A 20,383-nucleotide genomic window follows, 5' to 3' on the forward strand; every position below is an offset into this window, starting at 1 on the left:
CTTCTATTGTCTGTCCTTTTGGATTTTGGTTAATATTTTCATGCTTTTTTGCATATTGAAATTTTCATTTGTATGTCAAGCATTGTATATAAAATCCAAAGATCAAAAGGATGATATTTATATTACTTTCTCCCTGAGATAATAGACTCTTTTATCAGGCCTCTAGCATAGGAAAAAAGTATAGGCAACATTCCTGAGGTGATGGAAATATTCTGTATCTTGACCTTGGTATGGTTACACTCACACACACACACACACGTTAAACATATATTAATCTTGCAGTGATTTGAATGATGCCGCTGAAAAGATATGTCTACTTACTAATCCTCAGAACCTGTGAATGTGACCTTATCTGAAAAAAGTCTTTGCAGAGGGAATTAAGGATCTTGAAATGATATCATCCTGGATTATCTGGGTGAACCCCAAATTCAGTGACTAGTGTCCTTATGACAGACAGAAGGGAAGACACACATATAAGAGAAGACCATGTGAAGATGGAGGCAGAGATTGGAGCAGCCACCCAAAGCTAGATGAAGGAAGGAAAGTTTCTCCCCTAGAGCCTCAGAGGGAGTGCAGCCATGCCAAAACCTAGATTTCAGAAGTTAGGACTCCAGAACTGTGAGATAATAAATTTCTGTTGTTTTAAGCCACCTGGTTTATGATAATTTGATATGGCAGCCTTTAGGAATCTTATAAAAATTTACGCAGTTAAAGCTTGAGCATTGCACTGCATGTGAATTGCAACTGAATTTAAAAACCTCTGGATGATGTCTACATAGTAAACATTCAGTGAGTAATAAATAAGCGTCCCTCATTACATTCACATTAAAACATCATTTTTTTTTTTTTCCTGGAGATTTTTTTCTCCTTCCTTGCCTGTCTGGTTCATTCATTCTTATTTGGTCTCATTTCTTTCCACACTTTGCTGCAGTCTAGAACTCCTTGATGCTCTCCCCGAAATCTCTCACCTCGTTCTGTCTCCCCTGCGGAGTCCTTGCTCCCCTTGTTCTCTCTACACCCAGCTCACTCCTTTTTAATCTAGTAATGAATTACCTTATCTGTGTATCTTCCTCTAATAATTCAGGCTAGGGGGTGATGCCCCTTCTCAGTTCTCCTGTTATGATTTCTCTTGGATATTTGTTTCTGTTATTTCACTTGGCAATTTCACGATAATTAGCCATTTATGTCCTTTTGTAAATAAACGATTAGCTTATATGCTACTTTCTACAGTCTCAATTCCTTCACACAACTTGAATCTCCCTTCAGTACATGGCATGGGATTGGGTGCATAGTGGGTTTTCACTAGTTTATAGAAAATAAACAAAAATATATGCATGTAACAGAAAGGGAACTTGTTTTGCTAATCCGATCTCAGAAAAAATACAGACAGTATCTAGATTATGCTACTTGGGAAATACCACATTATTTGGATATCGACAATAGTCCATCAGCAGGATGTCAGGACTCAACACTTGTCAGAGAAGTCATTCTCCATTTGACAACTTTTTCAAGACTGACGGAGCATCATCTCTTTGCTGAACACCTTCTTAGGGGTTTGTCCATTGTGGAAAGACAGGGAATTTGTATGGGGAGTCTAGCGGGGGAGCCGAGCGGTGGTGGTGACAGCGATGTAAGTCATGAACTGAGCTGAGAAGCAAACAATAGTCAAATGCATTCCTAAAATCATCTTCGTCCATTAAAACAGATGAATAGTTATTAGATATGCAATAAGTATAATCTAGAACTACAAATGTAAGTGATACAGAATCAAAATTTCTCGGTAGAAGTTGTGAACCTGGAGCATGCAGACATATCTGTCTCTACTCTAACATCTGTTCTAACAGAGAGGCATCAGAGCGTGTTTCCGTAGTGTAGTGGTTATCACGTTCGCCTAACACGCGAAAGGTTCTCGGTTCGAAACCGGGCGGAAACATCAGGTTGGGCTTTGAAGGCAGTATTTTGCTTTTGAGGTTCTCCATCTGAACCCCATAGAATCTGTGTATTTGGTCAAACACACCAACCCCCGCGCTATCTTTGTCCCCAGCCTGGCTGAGGCGCGCATCCTTCCACCTCTCCCAGCCCCAGCAAGTTGCTGGATCCCCGTCCGCTTGAGGTCCACGGATTTTGAGCAGCGGGTGGTGGAGACCCCAGCATAAACAGGATCTTCCTGGTGCAGCGCGGGTGGGACCGGCTCCCTGGAAGTCCCGAAAACGGGACACGCTGGTTTTTCCTAAAGAAGTTTTTCTCAGGGATTTCTAAGAAGGAACAGGGCTCCACTTCGAGCCGAACGGGGAATTGGAAAGTCCATTCTCTGCTCTTTATAGCTCAAGCACAGAAATGATATTCCACGAAATAGGCAAGTGGACCTAATGTGGACTGGGCGCTTATCTCAGAAACAGTCCCGAATATTAAAAAAAAGAATCTAGGCCGTAGCTGGTATGGAAGCCGAATTCTTAATCGCGGCATCAATACGAAAAGGCCCTGATCAAATAATTTCTTTTCTCTTTTACAACGCAAGCATTGTCACTTAGTGTCCCTATAATAAGCAGGAATCCCCTAACTCTTATTTCCCCCTCCCTTAATCCACCAGTCGCAACTCACCCAGTTTCAATAAACTAACCATCCTAATGCAGAGTGTTTAACAGCAAAACCAAACAACAACAACAAAAGCATCTCAGGAGTGGAAAAAGCCTGGTAAAGAGAATGCCAGAGCTGATTCTTGTTTTTTTTTTTTTTTTTGTGTGTGTGTGGAAATAGGGAAAAAAGTCATTTTTCCTGCCTCGTACCTGTATCTACATAGTCTGCTTCCTCACAGAAAAAAACAAACAAACAAACAAAAAACCCGACCTTTATAACCAAGGTGGGGGCCTTGAAGGAGATGGTTAAGGTTGTTTTAATTCTATGAATTTCGCCCAGAAAACCCACGGCCAAGGTGCTATGGTGAGAGAATTTCCTCCGCATCTCCTAGAACATCCTGGAGCAAATCAAGGCTGTTTCCCCAGGGTGGTGTCTTAGTTTCTTTGTGGTGTTATAATAGAAACACCACAGGAGGGTGGTTTTCAAAAACAAAAATTTATTTTTTCACACCTGAGGAGGCTAGAAGGAGTCCAAATTCCGGGCATGGGCTCTAGAGGAAGGCTCTCTCTGCCTTCTCTGGGAGACCCTTGCCTCAGCGTCTCCAGTTCTCCTCAGCCTTCCTTGGGGATCTCCCCATGCCGTGTGCCTTTCCTCCACTTGTGCCCACTTCCTTCTGTGCCTAATCTGCTCCTTTTATATCTCCAAAGTGATTAAATGTAAGACACGTCCTACACCTATATGATCTTATTAACAAAACAAATCCTATTCCAAATGAAATTGCATACACGTGTATAGGGGTTAGGATTTGCAACACATATTTTGGGCGACATAATCCAATGCATTACAGGTGGGAATGTGGTGAATGCCAGGATGTATTTGACAGGGAAAAGTCTAGGACGGTACCAAGGAAGTTCTTGAAATCAAATTCCTTAGAGGCTGCCTGAGGTTTCCAGGCCTGGAATTTGTGAAGAATTTCAGTCATTGTGGGGAAGGCCTTCCTTAGCCTGGAGTCATGTTTGATATTGATGGTTTTGAGGAGAAAATATACACGCATCAAATATGAAAATGTCTGAAAGGAAGAGAAATTTAACTTTATCCAACATGTGACATCCAGAAAAACATCCATTTGATTCTTCAGAGGTATCTGTCATCTCCGTGGTGGTTTCTGTAATGTAGTGGTTAGAACGTTCGCCTTACACGGGGAAGGTCCTTGGTTCCAACAAGGTCGAAATGAGTTGTTTTCTTATGATAAATAGATAACTCCAAATACTCCAGTCATGGGCGCTAAGGCTAAAAATTGTCCCTAGGCGAGCAGCGTGGGGACGCGCAGTGTCTTCTAGCACCCCTCCGTTGCTGGACTTCCGCGGTTTATGAACCGGCTGGTAAACGCAATAGAACATGACGCCAGCTTGACGGTCCTTCTCTACCCGCAGAGGTTGAGGCTCTTCTGTTTCCTAATATGGAAAACAGCTCCTTTTGAATCACCTTGGTGCATCTCCTATCAGATTTTTTTTGTCTTTTAAAATTAGTATTATGGATATTATTATTATTGATTCGTATTATATCATTTGGAAACCCTCCTGGTGGTGTAGTGGTTGAGTGCTATGGCAGTTAACCAAAAGGTCGGAAGTTCGAATCTGCCAGGCGCTCCTTGGAAACTCTACGAGGCGGTTCTACTCTGTCCTATAGGGTAGCGGTATGAGTCGGAATCCACTCGACGGCACTGCGTTTGGTTTGGTTTATTATATCATTAACTTAAGAGTTCGTTACAGGATATTTGTATCTATTCTCCCTGCCAGCAGGTGAGTATCTTCTGATAAAATTCTTAATATTCTTATGAAGCCCGATTCATTTAAATTTTATTTCTTTCTTTTGTGCCTCTCTAAGAAATCGTCTACTCCAAGATCACAAAAATATTCTATGCTTTTTTTCCCACCAGTAGCTGAATTTATGTACCTTCACCTTCAGGTAAGTAAGTGAGATATTGTGATATCTCACTAAAAAAAAAGTTTGGTTTTTCCACAAGCGTGGAAGACTACCACAGAACAGACATCAACTGTCTCTGCCAACTTAATTTTCTTGCCAGAAATATTTTCAGAACTCTTCTGTAATGGTCGTGTGTGTTTGGGGGGGAGGTGTAAAGAACGGAGAGGGGTGGTGTCTGGGGAGTGCAGGATGAAATGGGTGGCAGATAAGGGAGATATTTCAGTCCTCTGGAACTAAGGAAATACCTCTGCACTTCAGGAGCAACTGATAAATCTGACTCTTGTCATCCTTTTTTTTTTAGTCCTTCCACCCCACTGCCACCCTCCAGAAAGACCTTTAGAGACTTGGTTCTTATCTGGGCTTGACGGAAGTCTTTCGGTTCCGGGCTTTTCCTTTGCAGGGTCAGTGTCCACCACTTCTAGGATGCTGGCCGCAGCGCGGGGCACTGGAATAGGACCCATCTTTTCAGGAACAGGGTCCTCTGAGTCGTGCGCTCAGTGGCTGCCAAGAGCGTGACTTCAATGGGGTCAGTGGGAAGCAGGACTGAGATTACCCCATAAACTAGGTAAGGCTCAGACCCAATTGTGGCTTTTCGCCGATCTGCACTGCACAATTTCACCTGTCCCTTACCAAGAAGATGTGCTGAAACCCATGTGAAATTGTTCACCACAGATTAGCAAGTAAATACAATTAACCTCGTGCTTACTGGTTAATTCGACCCTGATGGGAAGTCCTCCAGGACTGGGAATCCAGCTCCACTCAAGATGGAGCTTCAGAGAGTCAGGACGGTAATAGCTGGAGGACAGAGCCCAAACTTTCATAGAGTTGGGATGATGTCTAGACACAGACTTTCCCTCTTTCACAAAAATTAATCAAGATGGACCATAAACCTAAATGTAAGATGCAAAATTCTACAACTTCTAGAAGACAACGTAGGAAAAAAATCTAGGTGACTGGGCTTGACGATGACTTTTTAGATACAACACCAAAAATATAATCCATAAAAGAAAAAAATTGATAAGTTGGCTTCTCTGAAATTAAAAAACTGCTCTAAGACACTTAAGAGAGTGAAAAGCCACAGACTGGGAGAAAATATCTGATAAATGATTTATATCTAAAATATGAAAAGACCTCTTAAAGCTCAATAAGAAAACAAACAACCCAGTTTAAAACTTGGACACCTCGCCAAAAAGAAATCTGCTTCATATGTGGTTGTTGTGTGCCAGTGACCCTACAAGACAGGGTAGAACCGCCCCCCCACCCGTGTGTCCAAGGATTTTCTGCTCACCTTTTAGTTAGTTGAGCTATTGGTTAGCAGCCTGAGCTCTTAACCACTTCACCACCAGGGCTCCATATGTCATTAGGGAATTGCAATTTAAAACAGCAGTGAGATACCACTTCACACCTTAATTAAAATGGCTAAAATCCCAAACACTGACTACACCAAATGCTGGAGAGGATGCAGAGCAACTAGAACTCTCATTCGTGTAAAATGGTACAGTCACTTTGGAATACAAGTCTGGAAGTTTTTTAAGAAGCTAACATAGACATACCGTATGATCTAGGAGTTGCACTACTAGGTATTTACCCAAATGAATTAAAACTATTGTCCACATAAAAAAAATAACTGTACATGAATGTTTATAGCAGCTTTGTTCATAATTGTCCCAAATTGGAAGCAACCAAGGTGTCTTTCAACAGGTAAACAGATAAACTGTGTTATGTCCATACAATGGAATATTATTCAGTGATGAAAAGAATTGAGCTATCATGCTATGAAAAGACATGGAGAAACCTTAAATGCATACCGCTAAGTAAAAAAACCAGTGTGAAAAACTGACATACTATATGATCTCAACTATATGATATTCTGAAAAAAGGAAAACTATAGAGACAATAAAAAGATTAGTTGTTGCCAGGAGTTTCAGGAAGAGGAGTTGACAGATGACTAGTTGGAGCACAATAGGGCAGTGAAACTAACCTGTGTGATACTATAGTGGTCGACACATTACATTATGCATTTGTCAATAGCCATGGAATTATACTACACGAAGAGGGAGCCCTAAGTAAACTATGGACTTTAGTCAATAACATATCAATATAGATTCATCGACTGTAAGAAATGCACAGGAACACAAGCTGTTAATAATAGGAAAGGACACACGGGAACTCCGTACTTTGTGTAATTGTTCTGTAAACCTAAAACCGATCTAAAAAATAGCCTATTAAAAGATTTTGTTTTAAAAAAAAAAACTAGTTAAAAAAAATAAAACCATGAATGGGCATCAAAGGCTTGAAATCCCACACGGACCTCGGTTTTTGCCATTAGTGGATCAAGAGGACTTACACCATTCTTCCGATTTTGCATATTCTCTTTATCATCTAATTGATGAGTAAATTTAATTGGCTGTCCCTTACGTTAAATCTGACCATATTTCAGATTCTGTATGTTTTGAAACAATACAGGATAGAGGCAGAAACTAGTATTTTTTGAGTCTGATATAAATGACTCATTCTATAGATGTAAACATCTTTATTTTTAGAAAAGCATTTTCAATTAAGCAGTGATATCAAACTTCTGCTTAGTGTAAAGAATGAAAGGATTGCATGTAATAAAGCAGGAACTCTTTAGAGGAGTTTCGTTATCAAAGATGAGAAATAAGATATTAGCTGGTGGAAAAAGTGGGGTCTAGAGATAAATTTTAAAAAGATAGTGACTTTGCTAGAAGAGTGTAAAAGGGCAGAGAGGCAAAGAGGCTGAGATTACAACAATCCAAATCTTTCTCTTCATGCTGGCAGAACAGAATGGAAAGCTGAGAGGGTGGGCTATTACCCAAAACAAAACAAAACAAAACAAAAATGTTAGAGGATTCTCTTTTTGAGAAACCTTCATTTTATCAGGGGATGCAAAGTTGTTAATTATTTTGACTTGGTGATATATAATTATGACAAAGAGAAGCACAAACTCCTATGACTACATAGTATTAGATTTTTTTTTAAAAAAGGATTTAGCCATGAATAATATTAACTGTTTCAATTTCATAATATGAAAATTATTTCTAGTTGTGTTCTTGTTTTGCCTTTCTGCATTGGTATGAATTAAAACATTTTAAAGATATTCATATTTTGTTTAAGAAATTTTTAATTGTAATGAGAACTAAATTTGGAAACAGAAATTAAAGGAAATATTTACCTATATTTTTCATAATAAAATAAATTATATTAACTACCATTGCATACACTGAGTAACCGTTTCTTCTTGCTTTGTTGTTAGCTGCCACCAAGTTGTTTCCCCCCTGCCATGGTGACCCCATGCACAATGGGACAGACTGATGCCTGGTCCTCTGCCATCCCCATGATCGGTTGTGGACTGGACTGTGGTGATCCATAGCATTTTCATTGGCCGTAGGTCACCAGGCCTTTCCTCCTAGTCCATCTTAGTCTAGAAGCTTAGCTGAAACCTATGCAGCATCATAGTTATAGTCCGCCAATGACAGATGGGTTGTGGCGCCCATGAGATGGGACAGTGGTTGTTCAATGGTAGAATTCTCACCTTCTATGCAGGACACCTGGGTTTGATTCCTCTCTGATGAACCTCTTCTTGCACACTACCTACATAAAGTGATGCCAAGTAAAATTTTGTATGATTGTTACATATCCATTTAAACTTAATCTATAATGTACTTTCCAGAAATCCTAGAGATCTACATCCCATTGCTGTCGGGTTGATCCTGATTCATAGCAACCCGAAAGGCAGAGTAGAAATGCCCCTCAAGAATTTGCTGCCTTATTTTGGTTAGAAATCCAACCAAAGGAGAGAGACTTTGAGATGGTTATGTCAGAATGTGGGTGAAAGGTGTGATCTCAATAAAAGGGCAGCTTTGGGTCCAGATCTCTTCGGATGCAGCTAGGAGTCTTCAGAATTGGATGCCTGAGAAGAGGTCCTCAATTTCAGAGATTAGTTTCAATTTTCTGCTTTTTTAAAACAGCTCAATGGAAGTCATTTCAAAGTGGGATGTATGCTTGCTGTTGTGGAGGGAGTTTACACAGCACCATATGTAAGTAGTTGAGGTTCTAGGGGGCGTAGCAGTTGTCTCACACACATCTCTTTTATGGAGTGCCTCTGCCCCCTTACTGGACGCCTCTTCTTTCCCCTCAAAAAAAAAAAAGATAACATGGATTTCAGGGAACGACATTCCTTGAGTTGAACTGAAAGAAGTCCAACTGTGAGGACATTTTAGAGTAATTTTTAATGAGGACTCCAATGGGCTCCTCCTAAAAAATGCAGGTATCTGTGCCACATTGCAGGGCCATTTAAAATTTTGTTGAAGTTCTTACCCTTTCCTTTAAATGAGGAGTCAAACAGTCCCAAGGGTCATTGTATCCATTGCTGGCTGTATTAATTACTCCACTGATTCAGTTGCAGTGCCACTGAATATTCTGTTATGTGAAGACTAAACTGTACAGTTAGTGTACAACAACTTGTATATAAAATAAAATAGGAAGGAGAGAGAAGAAAACCAATGATTGGCATATACAAATAAACACATACACATAACAAATAGAAAATAAGCAAGACTACTACAGTTCTCATCTGGTAATTGGTTATGAAGTCCTAACTGATATCAATGGCTTTCTTCTTTTATTCTTCTCAGCTAGGGCTGCTGTTGGCTGAGTCGATTCTGACTCATGGCGATCCTTTGTTACAGAGTAGAGCTGCACCCTGTAGGGTTTTCTTGGCTATAATGTTAATGGAAGTAGATCACCAGGCCTTTTCTTTTGCAGTACCACTAGGTGGGTTCTAAACACCAACCTTTAGGTTATTAGTCAAGCCAAAACCACTTTCACCACCTACCCAGTAAAACCCAGTGCCGTCGAGTCGATTCCGACTCATAGCGACCTTCGCCACCTAGGGACCTTGTAAGGGTAGTTTAGCTCCACCAACATGTAAGCTGATCCTGCCCCCAACCCCACAGCCAGAACTTGAGCCAATCAGGGTTCTTCACCTGGTGAAGTTGCCCAGACCTTCATTCCCCAGTGTCTGAGTCCTCAGTCAAGTCTCCCCCCAGTCCCCTGCCCCCTACTCTGTAACACATCGGGTAGCCGTGAATCATCATCCACTTGAAGACAACTAACAACAGTTTTCCATTTACTTTTACTATTGGGGATGGAATACCAAGAAATACCCTATAGAATCCCTTCTTTTGAGACATAGTATCCCTTATCACCAATGTGTAGAAGCAACCTGATAGCACCTTAGTAACCAGGAACATGTTTTAAGTCTCCCCTCCTACCAAAGACTGCTTTGTTTCCTGGCCTCAACTTCGAGTTGAGCTGGATTCTGAATGCTGGGAAATTTCAGGGAGAAAGATGTTTCTTGTAATGGCCTCAGTACCCAACCCACAGACCTTTCTGTACACACCTGTGGTAATCCCACCTTAAATCCCCAACCCCATCCTGCCCCACCCAGAGCATTCTGTGTCAAGTGGAACTTAGCCTTCCATGGGAGAGAGGCTCCTGGCAGCGAGAGAGGGCCATGAGCATTTCCATCTGAGGGGAACGCACCCAGGTTGGGAAGTCTAAGATCAAGCCCTGTGAAAACCAAGTTCCAGGGTGTCTGGGGCAGAGATGGTAGACACTAGGAGGGAAAGGACAGACACAGGAGTCAGGTAATTAAAAAGTCTCTGGCTGGCAGAAATCTGTGTAGTTAAGAGCAAGAAAGTTATCATATTCATCTTTCCCCACTTCCCCGCTCACTCCACTCACACATCCCCACTTCCCCCATTGATGATTTCTGAAAACACTGGTCAAGCAAGAATAAATTTGGCAGAGATTTCTGGTGTCTTAAAATTGACACTAGAGGGGCCATTGCCACTTGGTTTGCAGGTGCAGTCCTTCTCTTTCTTAGTGGAGGACTAACAAGTCTCGCCCCGGCTGTCAGGATTCCACTGGCAGGGTGCAGGCAGTAAACTGTAGAGTTATGTGTGTTTCTATCAATAGGCAGAAGCCCCTTGGGACCTACTGAAACAAAGTAGCAGTGTGGCCAAAATGCTGAGGTCAGAACAGACTTCTCTTTACATGTAGAGAATGGAAGAGAGAAGGTTAAAGTTCTTTTGGTTATTCCAAATGTAAATCTATATCCCAGTTCAAGTACAGAATCCCTGATGGAAATCTAAGAGCTGACTTTCAAAGACTGAAAGTTTCCACACGGTTTTGAACCCATGACCTTCCTCTTGGTACTCAAACGTACTAACCACTGCACTACCAAGACTCACCGTATGAGATAATGTCTTAAAACCAGCCATTGAAAATCTTATAGAGCACAGTTCTCTGACACACATGGGATCGCCTTGAGTCAGAGTCAAGTTGAAGAAGATGGGTTTAATCTTGCTATTGGGTGGAGGCTTGGAAGTTCTACTCCTGATGCTGGAGAGGCTTTTGCACATATCGAAAACCTCTCCCTTCCCCCAGTCACTCACAGAGAAAGCAGAAATTGCAGCTGGAGGTGCAGAAGCAAGAGGATGGGGAGCTGGGCTACTCATCATTCCAAACAAAATCACTTGGCATGGTGGGTGTTTCAGGACAAAGACTGGCAGCTCCAGGGGCCTGGCAGACCTGTCAGCTTGAGAGGTCAGAGGTGGGCTGGTGGTGCCAGTGACTGGTGATGTGGGAGTAGTAGGAGTCAACAGGATGAAAGCAGCTAGTGACTGTGATTCTGAAGAGGTGCCTGGAAGGGGCTCTGACAGTGAGGATCCAAGTGGAACCAGCAGACCGGCGCCTTCAGAGGCAAATGAGCCACACCGGTTGCCTCTCCAGTAGATTGTGGGTAGGCCAATGGACCTGCAGACATTCGCATTTTAAGCTTTCCAGCTGAAGGTTTGTGCCCTGGGTTGGAGTTGCCGCTGGTGAGAGACTTAGAAAGCTGAATATCAGGCCAAGTGTCAGTGACAGGGTCTGTGGTGGCCTCAGTCTTATTCTCTCCGGCTTTGTTGCTCCTCTGGAGGCTGGCTTTCTTCTCCAAGGCCAGGGTGTCAGCGCGGACAGAAAAACCAAGCTGGGGTGGGGGTGGGGGTCATGGTCAGCTGACTCCAGGGCTGTTGGCAGCAGCAGAATCTAATTCAGCTGCCCAGAACTTTAGGTGCTCTTGGCACCCTTGTCTGATACCAGTAAGGTTGGAGAGTGAGATAGAGGTCCTTCTCTCCTCTTTGCTACCAGCTGTACTGGCTGCATTGTTAAAGTGGAACACTTTCTCCTCCATAGCTCTAAGAAATCTCCAGCGGTAGAGGAGATTTCCTAATGGTAGGAGCTCCTAATGGTAGTTCTTTTTGAGCTGGTCAAGGAGATCATGAAGGACAGGCAGGAGTGGAGGCTTCTCTTGAGGGTCCCAGACTTGGGCACAAAGAAAGGGCTCAATTTTTGACTAAGGGAGGGATAGTCCAGTCTCGGGGCTCCTCTTACTGTCCAGGATTTCAGTGAATATTGGGTCTTCCACCTTCACTCTCCCTTTCTTGCACTCTCTGAGAGCCCTCAGCACTTGCCACCTTTGCACAGAGGTCTGGGGACTTCTGAGAGGGTGGGGACCCTGCAGAGGGGATGGGGGGGCACTCTTTGCTCAGGAGGAGCGATCTTAATTGTCACCTGGCTCCACATTGCCCTGGGGTGCCGAGCTGACCAAAGTCTCAGCCTAAAGCAACTTTCCCGGGGGTCGGAAAGGGCCAATCCCGGTCGCCATGAGTCAGTATCAACTGCACAGCAACTGACAACTTAAGGAATTCTGGGAATGTGCCTCCCTGCCTCAGTGAGCACCTACGCGGTGGGATGGGCGGGATCCCCGTCTGGCGACCTCCTGGTGGCTGTACGTGGCGTGGCGGGAGTGACACGGTAGACGTACTGAGTCCTCTGAATACTGCAGGGGCCAGACCTGAGGGATGCCGCACACACTGGTCTCTCAGGCGGGTCAGTGCACATCTGGGCTGGGGGCCAGGTCCTGCCTACCCGGAGCGGTGTGACAGTTCCCGCCTTCGAGCAAGGTTGTCTGTGCACGCGGCCAGAAGCGCAGCGCGCGGTGTCGGATTGACCGTTGGGGTCCTGGCGTGAGGACCGAGCGCTGGTCTCCAGGAGCTCGGAACCCTCCTGCCGCGGCCTCGCCCCCGCCAGGCCAGCGGCCCGCGGACTCAGGGGACACGCGGCACCTCGGCAGCCGGGACACGTAGGCCACAAGGTTCCTTCCGAGGCGGGGAGCTCCGCCCCCTACGCTGTCCGCTGCAGGCTTCCGTAGCGTCGTTAGGCGGAGTGCGGCCCGGGCTCACCGAGTCGCGCGGAGCAGAAGCGAGCGGGGGCGGGGCTGCGCCAGGTCTACACGGTCAGGGAACCCGAGCAGGCCGGTCCGCTCCAGGTGCGGAGCGCGACCCAGCACCTCAGGGTGGGCGTGAGCGTCACTTGTGGGAGCTCAGGACTGGCAACCCAGGGACCGCGAGGCTGGGGGGAGGGGGCGGGTACGGCTGCGACGGACAATAGCAGCGCTGGAGGCCGAGGAGACTGGAGGCTGGTTCGCAGCCGGGCAGCCGCAGGCTCAGGGGTCCCCGCCGTGCCCTGTAGGTGCCCCTCTGCCACTCAGAACACCGGGCTCGAAACGCGTCACCTCCTCGCCCCACTGGCGTCTTCCACAGGCAGAATCTGAGCGGCTCACCCCAGATACAGTGACCGGCATCCGGCGGGGCCACCGTGGCTCTGAGGCGGCGGCCAGGATGTATCCTCTATTAAAAAAAAAAAAAAAAAAAAACATAGCCAAACCCGTTGCGGTGGAGTCGATTCCGACCCCTAGCGACCCCGTAAGATGGAGTAGAAGTACCCCCATAGCGTTTCTAAGCAGCGCCTGATGGATTCGACCCATCGTCCTTTTTGGTTAGCAGCCATAGCCTTTAACCCCTACCCCACCAGGGTTCCCGTTTCGTCTGTACTGGCCAGCTCTTCACCCACGCAGTCCCTTCAGCCCAGAAGGACATAAGTACCTGGCGGGGTCCACAGATGGGCTGTCTGTGGCTGTTTGCAGCTCTAGAGGGGTATGAACGCACTTTTTGTTCAGCAGATAGGGTATTTTAATGGGCTTACTCGTAAAAGTCACTTTAATCTACTAATTTTATTATTAGAAGGACTCGTTTTAGTATGTGTTTAAAAGCTATTTATGCCTGAAATCGTTAGAATGAGACTGCCCCAGTTTAGTCTTTTTTAGTATAAATTTTTACCCCTAAAATAGATTAGACTATATATATATTTTAATTAATTACTTCGTTGTATTAAAATATTTGCGTCCAAGTAAGTGTCTCCCATGCCCCCAGTCTTTTGCACTTTAAAGTATATCTGGAGTAATCTTTTTTATTACTAATTAATTATACCAAACCAAAACCAAACTCTGCCGTCGAGTCGATTCCGACTCATAGCGACCCTATAGGACAGAGTAGAACTGCCCCATAGAGTTTCCAAGGAGCGCCTGGTGTGTTCTAACTGCCGACCCTTTCGTTAGCAGCCATAGCACTTAACCACTACGCCACCAGGGTTTCCGCAATTAATTATAGGCAATTCAATTATTTTCTTTTAGAATCTCATTTTAAGTATCCATTGCTGTAAATCAACTAGATTTATCTTATCTTTTTTCTCTGGTCTTTTTCAGTTCATTAGTATTTATTGGCATTGTACTAAGCATGTAATTTATATACGTTATAATTAACTGGGTTTCATTTAATGGTGGCAATAGCAATATATCAAAATAAATCCGTATGTGAGTGGATATGGGTAAATCGTATTCATTCAGTGACATTACCAGATTGGTGTTACCCAGTATAGTAACTCATGTTGTCACCCCCCCCCCCATGGAACTCCTCCCATACCAGACCATACAGAATCCTTAGTAATGTATTTTGTAGTAATGTTACTCGTAAATTATAATTCCTGTATATCTCTTGGAATTGTTATGGTTGTGTGTCAGCTTGGCTGGGCCATGAGTCTCAGTGTTTTGCCAGTTATGATGTAGTCTGGAAGTCGTGTAATGATGTAATCACTTCCATGATGAGATCTGATATAATGTGATCACCTCCATGATGGGATCTGCTTTAAGTAGCCAATCAGTGGAAAGGAAGTTTCCTTGGGGGTGTGACCTGCATCCAATGTATGTGGACTTTCTAGTAAAGCTCACTGGCTTTTGCTGTGACCTGGATCCTGCATTTAGCGAGTCAGCATCTGACTTCCAGTTCTTGGGACTTGGGCCAGCAGCCTGCCCTCCTACCTGCTGATCTTGGATTTGTCAGTCTTTGCAGTGGTGAGCCAGCAGCCTGCTATCTGACCTGTGGATCTTGGGTTCATCAGCCCCTGCAGATACATGAGTCAGGAGAAACCTCCAGTCTGACACCTGACCCACAGACTTGGGACTTGGCAGCCTCTACAGCTGTGTGAGCCATTTCCTTGAGATAAATCTCCCTCTATGTATATATATCTTTACTAGTTTTGCTTCTCCAGAGAACCCAGCCTAAGACATCACTCCTTCATTTCCTTTAATTACTACTTCATTTCTCAAAAAAGTTATTAATACAGGTTCACAAATACTAATTACCACAATATTGTAGCTAAAACACCAGAAAATTTGACAAAATCAGTGATTGTAAAAACACTGGCAGCAATGACAACAGGGCGTGCTTGTAGTGTGTGCAGATGAAATTACGTCACTGTAATTGGGTAATAATGACAGTTCTGACCAGAGTGCATTAAACTAAAAAACCAAACCCATTGCCTTTGAGTTAACTGCAACTCATAGTGACCCTATAGGACAGAGTAGAAGTGCCCTGTAAGGTTTCCAAGGAGCAACTGGTTGATTTGAACTGCTGGTTTTTTGGTTAGCAGCCAAGTTCTTAACCACTACACCACCAGGGCTCCAGAGTACATCAGAAGGTTCAAAAAGTAAATTAGCATAGAGTTTTAGCCTTGTAGTTATTTTGACATACGGAAGCTGGGCTTATGAAAAATGTTTTTGTTGTTAACTAACTACAGGGACATTTTTATAAAAAATAATAAATTTCTGCTGAAACAGTGCACGAAATTTTATAGACAGTACTTATGGTGTCACTCCCTCTGACAATGTCACCCAGTGTGCTCTGCACCTTCCTAGAGATGACACTACACACGTGTTGTAGCTTGTTATGGGGTCATGAGAGCTGTTCATGAGTGACATCTTTGTGCAGAGCTGCCTCCCTCTCAAGCCTGGTGAGGCATGAGATGAGCAGGGTTCGAGACACTTGTTTGCAGAAATGACACCCTTGGGCACAGTCACAGGGCCTTTCTGTCAGCCCTTCACCGAAACCTGCACCACTGTCAACCTGTGGGCCAGGTCTCCCAAGCAGGGCCACACCTGTGCACACCATCCCCACCCACCCTGTCCTCCTTCAATTACATATCTTTTTTTTTTTTTTTTAAGTTTATACCATGGCCATATTTCAAACACCAATATCATAAAGATCTGTGTTATCTTTGTTAGTCCATTCTATCCCTGTACTGTAATTTATTTGATTAAATCCCACTTGTTGAACAGTCAGATTGCTCCCATTTTTTCTTTCTCATAAAGATGTCTCTCTGAACACACCCAGCCCTATGCCTAGGGCCCTACCATCTGTTGTCTTCCCTCTACAAGACTGACCACCTGCTTAGATGATCCTGTTGGTGCCTGGCCAATACACCCAAGCTCGGCTCTGACTGGTCCTAGATGAACTGTTCTCAAGCTGACCACTGTAATAATGAATTTTAAGAAATAATAAATTATGGAAAGTAGATTTGCTGAATCTGCATCAGTTAGTGAGGTAAATGGGGCTGAGTTTTCTCAAAGGAGTTTATATATCCATGGATACTTTTTGCCCCCTAGAACTTTAAGGGCTCAGTGGGAATCAATTGCAAAAAGACAATAGGCCAATAGTGTGGAGCTTAGAAAACTATATATGTAATAACAGGCATGTGCATTATTTGCAGTAGAATCTGTAACATATCCCCACTAAAATGAAATATAAGAAGGGCATAGTCCCAGTAAGTAAACGGGTAGCTAAGTGGTTAAGGAATGACACAGTGCAAGAAAGACATGCCCTGGTAAAATCCAAGATCGATTTATCGTATCCCAAAAATGTTGGCAAAAAATGATAGTCAAATTTCTTCTCTAAACTCAAACGTTCAAGGGAATACAAAGCACTGTATTATCACAAGTTTATGCCATTTCTATACTAAATGATGCAACAGATTTTTTCAGAAGAAAATAAGGAAATTTTTGCTTCCTCATCTGCAAATTTATGTAAGATAACCAACTGGATCTGAACCCTGTGCCTTGATTTTAAAGGGCTTCTCAGACATCAATATTTCCATTGTATCTTAATTTATTCCAGAGAATTTTTACATTCCAATGCAATGAATTATATTAGTATTTGTCATGGATTGAATTATGTTCCCCACAAAATGTGTGTATTAACTTGGTTAGGCCATGATTCCCAATATTCTCTGGTTGTCCTACACTTTGTGATTTTATGTTAAAGAGGATTAGGGTGGGATTTTAACAACCTTACCAGGACAAATCCCTGATCCAATGTAAAGGGATTTTCCCTGGGGTGTGGCCTGCACCACCTTTTCTCTCTCAAGAGATAAAAGAGAAGCAAGTAGAGTTGGGGACCTCCTACCACCAAGAAGGCAGCACCAGGAGCAGAGCATGTCCTTTGGACCTAGGATCCCTGCACCTGAGAAGCTCCTTGACCAGGGAAAGATTGAGGAGAAGAACCTTCCTCTAGAGCCAACAGAGAAAGTCTTCCCCTGGAGCTGACGCCCTGAATTTGCACTCGTAACTTACTAGACTGTGAAAGAATAAATTTCTCTTTATTAAAGCCATCCACTGTGGTATTTCTGTTATAGCAGCATTAGATGACTTTAGATGACTAAGACAATATTCCAAAGGGATGAGACGTGTGGTTTCTTTTGAAAAATTCAAGAAAGGTGGATTTTACAAGGAAAAGTGGTAAAGAGAGAACCTGAGGCACTCCTGACAGATGTGTCCACCAAGAGGTAAAATATGAGAAGGTAAAACTGAAAGTTGTACATTTAGAAACTGGTATTTTAAAGAGATTGTGTGACCACTATTGACTCCAGGATGCAGACCACCTAGTAGAAGGGGCGACTGGTTGGTCTGCATGACCACCACAGGGGGGTCTTAGGCATGGATTCACAATCAAACTCATAGACACAATAGACTATCTCTAGGTTTACTTAGTCTTAAGAACCCATATAAAATCGGCAACACAACATGAACAGGCCTTGTGACTCTGGTGCAGCTTCTGATAATAATTGCTTTATACTTGGATGGGTGATGTCAATCCATTGTGAAGTGATGGAAAAACCAGTCAATCTGAAAACCAAATGTCTTACCCAATGTTATGAATTGAATTGTGTCCCCTAAAAGTATGTGTTGTAAATCCTAACTGCTGCCCATTGTTATGATCCAATTTGTGAATGGGTTGTGTTATGTTAATGAGGCAGGATTAGGTTATGTTTGTTATGTTAATGAAGCAGGATTAGGGTATATCTTGAGTCAATCTCTTTCGAGAGATATAAAAGATTAAACAAGCAAGCGAGTGAGCAGAGATGGGGGAAGAGAGATGCCAAGCCACATGAAGATCTCCCAGGAGCAACAATTCAAAGAAACAAGGACCTTCCTTCAGCACTGACAGAAAAAGAAAGGCTTCCCATAGAGGTGGCACCCTGATGTTGGACTTTCAGCCTCCTAAACTGTGAGAAACTAAATATCCGTTTGTTAAAGCTACCCATTTGTGTTATTTCTGTTAGAGCAGCACTAGATAACTAAGACATCCGTGTCTTATCCATTTCAAGGAACATGAGAGAAAGAGGGAGGTAAGAAGGAGAGAGGAGTAACATGAAAAATATCTATACTGGTTAAATATGAAAAAAGAAAAGCAATGGTTCGTAATGAACATTCTGGTCAGTTTTATGAGGTTAGAAAATGAAGTAAATGGTAGGGCTTTGGAGATGACATACTGCTCTGACTCAGATTGTCAGAAAAATTTAAGGATATCATCAGTAGAACAACAAATACTGTTTCAAATGTAATTAAGAGAAGGAATCTTATACAAGAATTTTATGACCACATTAGTAAACCTTCAGCTGCAATTAAAAAAGATGTTTCTTGAGTAGATTCATTTTCTTTTTTACACAGTCATCTTGTTGCAAATGAAGTTACTAGTGGGCTGTAAGACCCAGAGAATAATCCCTAAGTGGGGAGGAAGAGTTTACAGTCAACAGTGAAAGAGAACTGTGAACCTTCTGAAAAGCTTTGTAAAATTTTGAGTGTTTGGATCTGTTATGGATTGAATTGTGTTCCCCAAAATATTTTGTAAATCCTAACCCCTACACCTATGGTTGGAAACCCTGGTGGCGTGATGGGTATGAGTTATGTCTGCTAACCAAGAGGCTGGCAGTTTGAATCCACCAGGTGCTCCTTGGAAACCCTATGGGGCAGTTCTACTCTCTCCTGTACAGTCGCTATGAGTCAGAATCCACTTGAGGGCAATGGTGGTTTTTTATACCTGTGGTTATAATCCCATTTGGGATTGGATTTTCTTTTTATGTTAACCAGGCAATATTAGTGTAGGGTGTGTGTTAAATCAATCTGATTTGAAATATAAAAGCATATTGAGCAAGCAACCAAGCAAGCAAGCACAGATAGGGAAAGATAGATGCTATGCCACATGAGATCTCCAAGGAAACAAGAAACAGAAGCTGAAAAGAGACAAGGACCATCCTCAGAGCCAACAGAGAGAGAAAGCCTTCCCCTGGAGTCAGGGCCCTGAGTCCAGACTTCTAGCCTCCTAAACTGTGAGACAATAAATTTCTGTTTGTTAAAGCCATCTATTTGTGGTATTTCTGTTAGAGCAGCTTTGGGTAACTAAAGGAGGATCTAAGGCACTTTTCTAGGGGAATGTATTCACCTCTCGATTAAAAACCCAGTATCAGTGGTCTGATGCTTAAGGTGATCAAAACTTAATTGAATCTCTTCGCACAGGTTCAAACCTGGCAGCTACAACCCGGTTCTATGTTTTGGTAAATGGAAATTGCTGGCTAAGCACTTCCCTGTTCCCACCATGCAGACAACAAACGGTTCTTAAATCATCCTCATCCTGGTCTCCTGACTTGTAGATAATTCTCTGAGTGACTTGTACAGCTGCCTTTAAAACAAACCAACCTGTTCGACGCTATAGGTCAGAGTAAAACTACCCCATAGGATTTCCAAAGAGCAGCTGGTGGATTGGAACTGCCAACCTTTTGGGTAGCAGCCAAGCCACTAATCACTGCGCCAGGGCGCCAAACTTGTAAGGTCCCACCGAGACTTGAACTCGGATCGCTGGATTCAAAGTCCAGAGTGCTCACCATTACACCATGGGGCCACCACACGGGGTAATTTACTCGGTGTGAAAAGAACCGTTTCAGGAAATCAGTGTGGGCTGGGCGAGTCACCACCTGGTTTTGCGCCTTACCAGTGTCTACGAGGCGACGCCTCCTTCCGAATTCGGTGTTTCTTTCTGTACATTCAGAAAGACCTGTCCTGCTGGAACAGAGCGCCCAGGCGAGCCGCGAAAACGCTGTTAAAGTGACAGAGCTGCTCGCCTGCGTTTGTGCAGGAGGAGAGGTCTGCCCACCAATTAAAAAAAAGCAGTTGCCGCGGTGTCTGTTCCAACTGAAGGCGACCCCATGTGTGTCAGAGTAGAACTGTGCTCCTTAGAGCTTTCAATGG

General features: G+C 43.5%; 2 non-coding genes across 2 annotated transcripts; one reads left to right on the forward strand and one right to left on the reverse strand.

The window, feature by feature from the left end:
- Positions 1-1,860: 1,860 nt before the first annotated feature.
- TRNAV-AAC (transfer RNA valine (anticodon AAC)) lies at positions 1,861-1,933 on the forward strand. Its single transcript has one exon. It is a non-coding gene; the product is annotated as a tRNA-Val (tRNA).
- Positions 1,934-19,964: 18,031 nt separating this feature from the next.
- TRNAQ-UUG (transfer RNA glutamine (anticodon UUG)) lies at positions 19,965-20,036 on the reverse strand. Its single transcript has one exon. It is a non-coding gene; the product is annotated as a tRNA-Gln (tRNA).
- Positions 20,037-20,383: the final 347 nt, after the last annotated feature.

This window comes from Loxodonta africana, chromosome 1 (assembly GCF_030014295.1).
Source record: "Loxodonta africana isolate mLoxAfr1 chromosome 1, mLoxAfr1.hap2, whole genome shotgun sequence".
Lineage (NCBI taxonomy): Eukaryota > Metazoa > Chordata > Mammalia > Proboscidea > Elephantidae > Loxodonta > Loxodonta africana.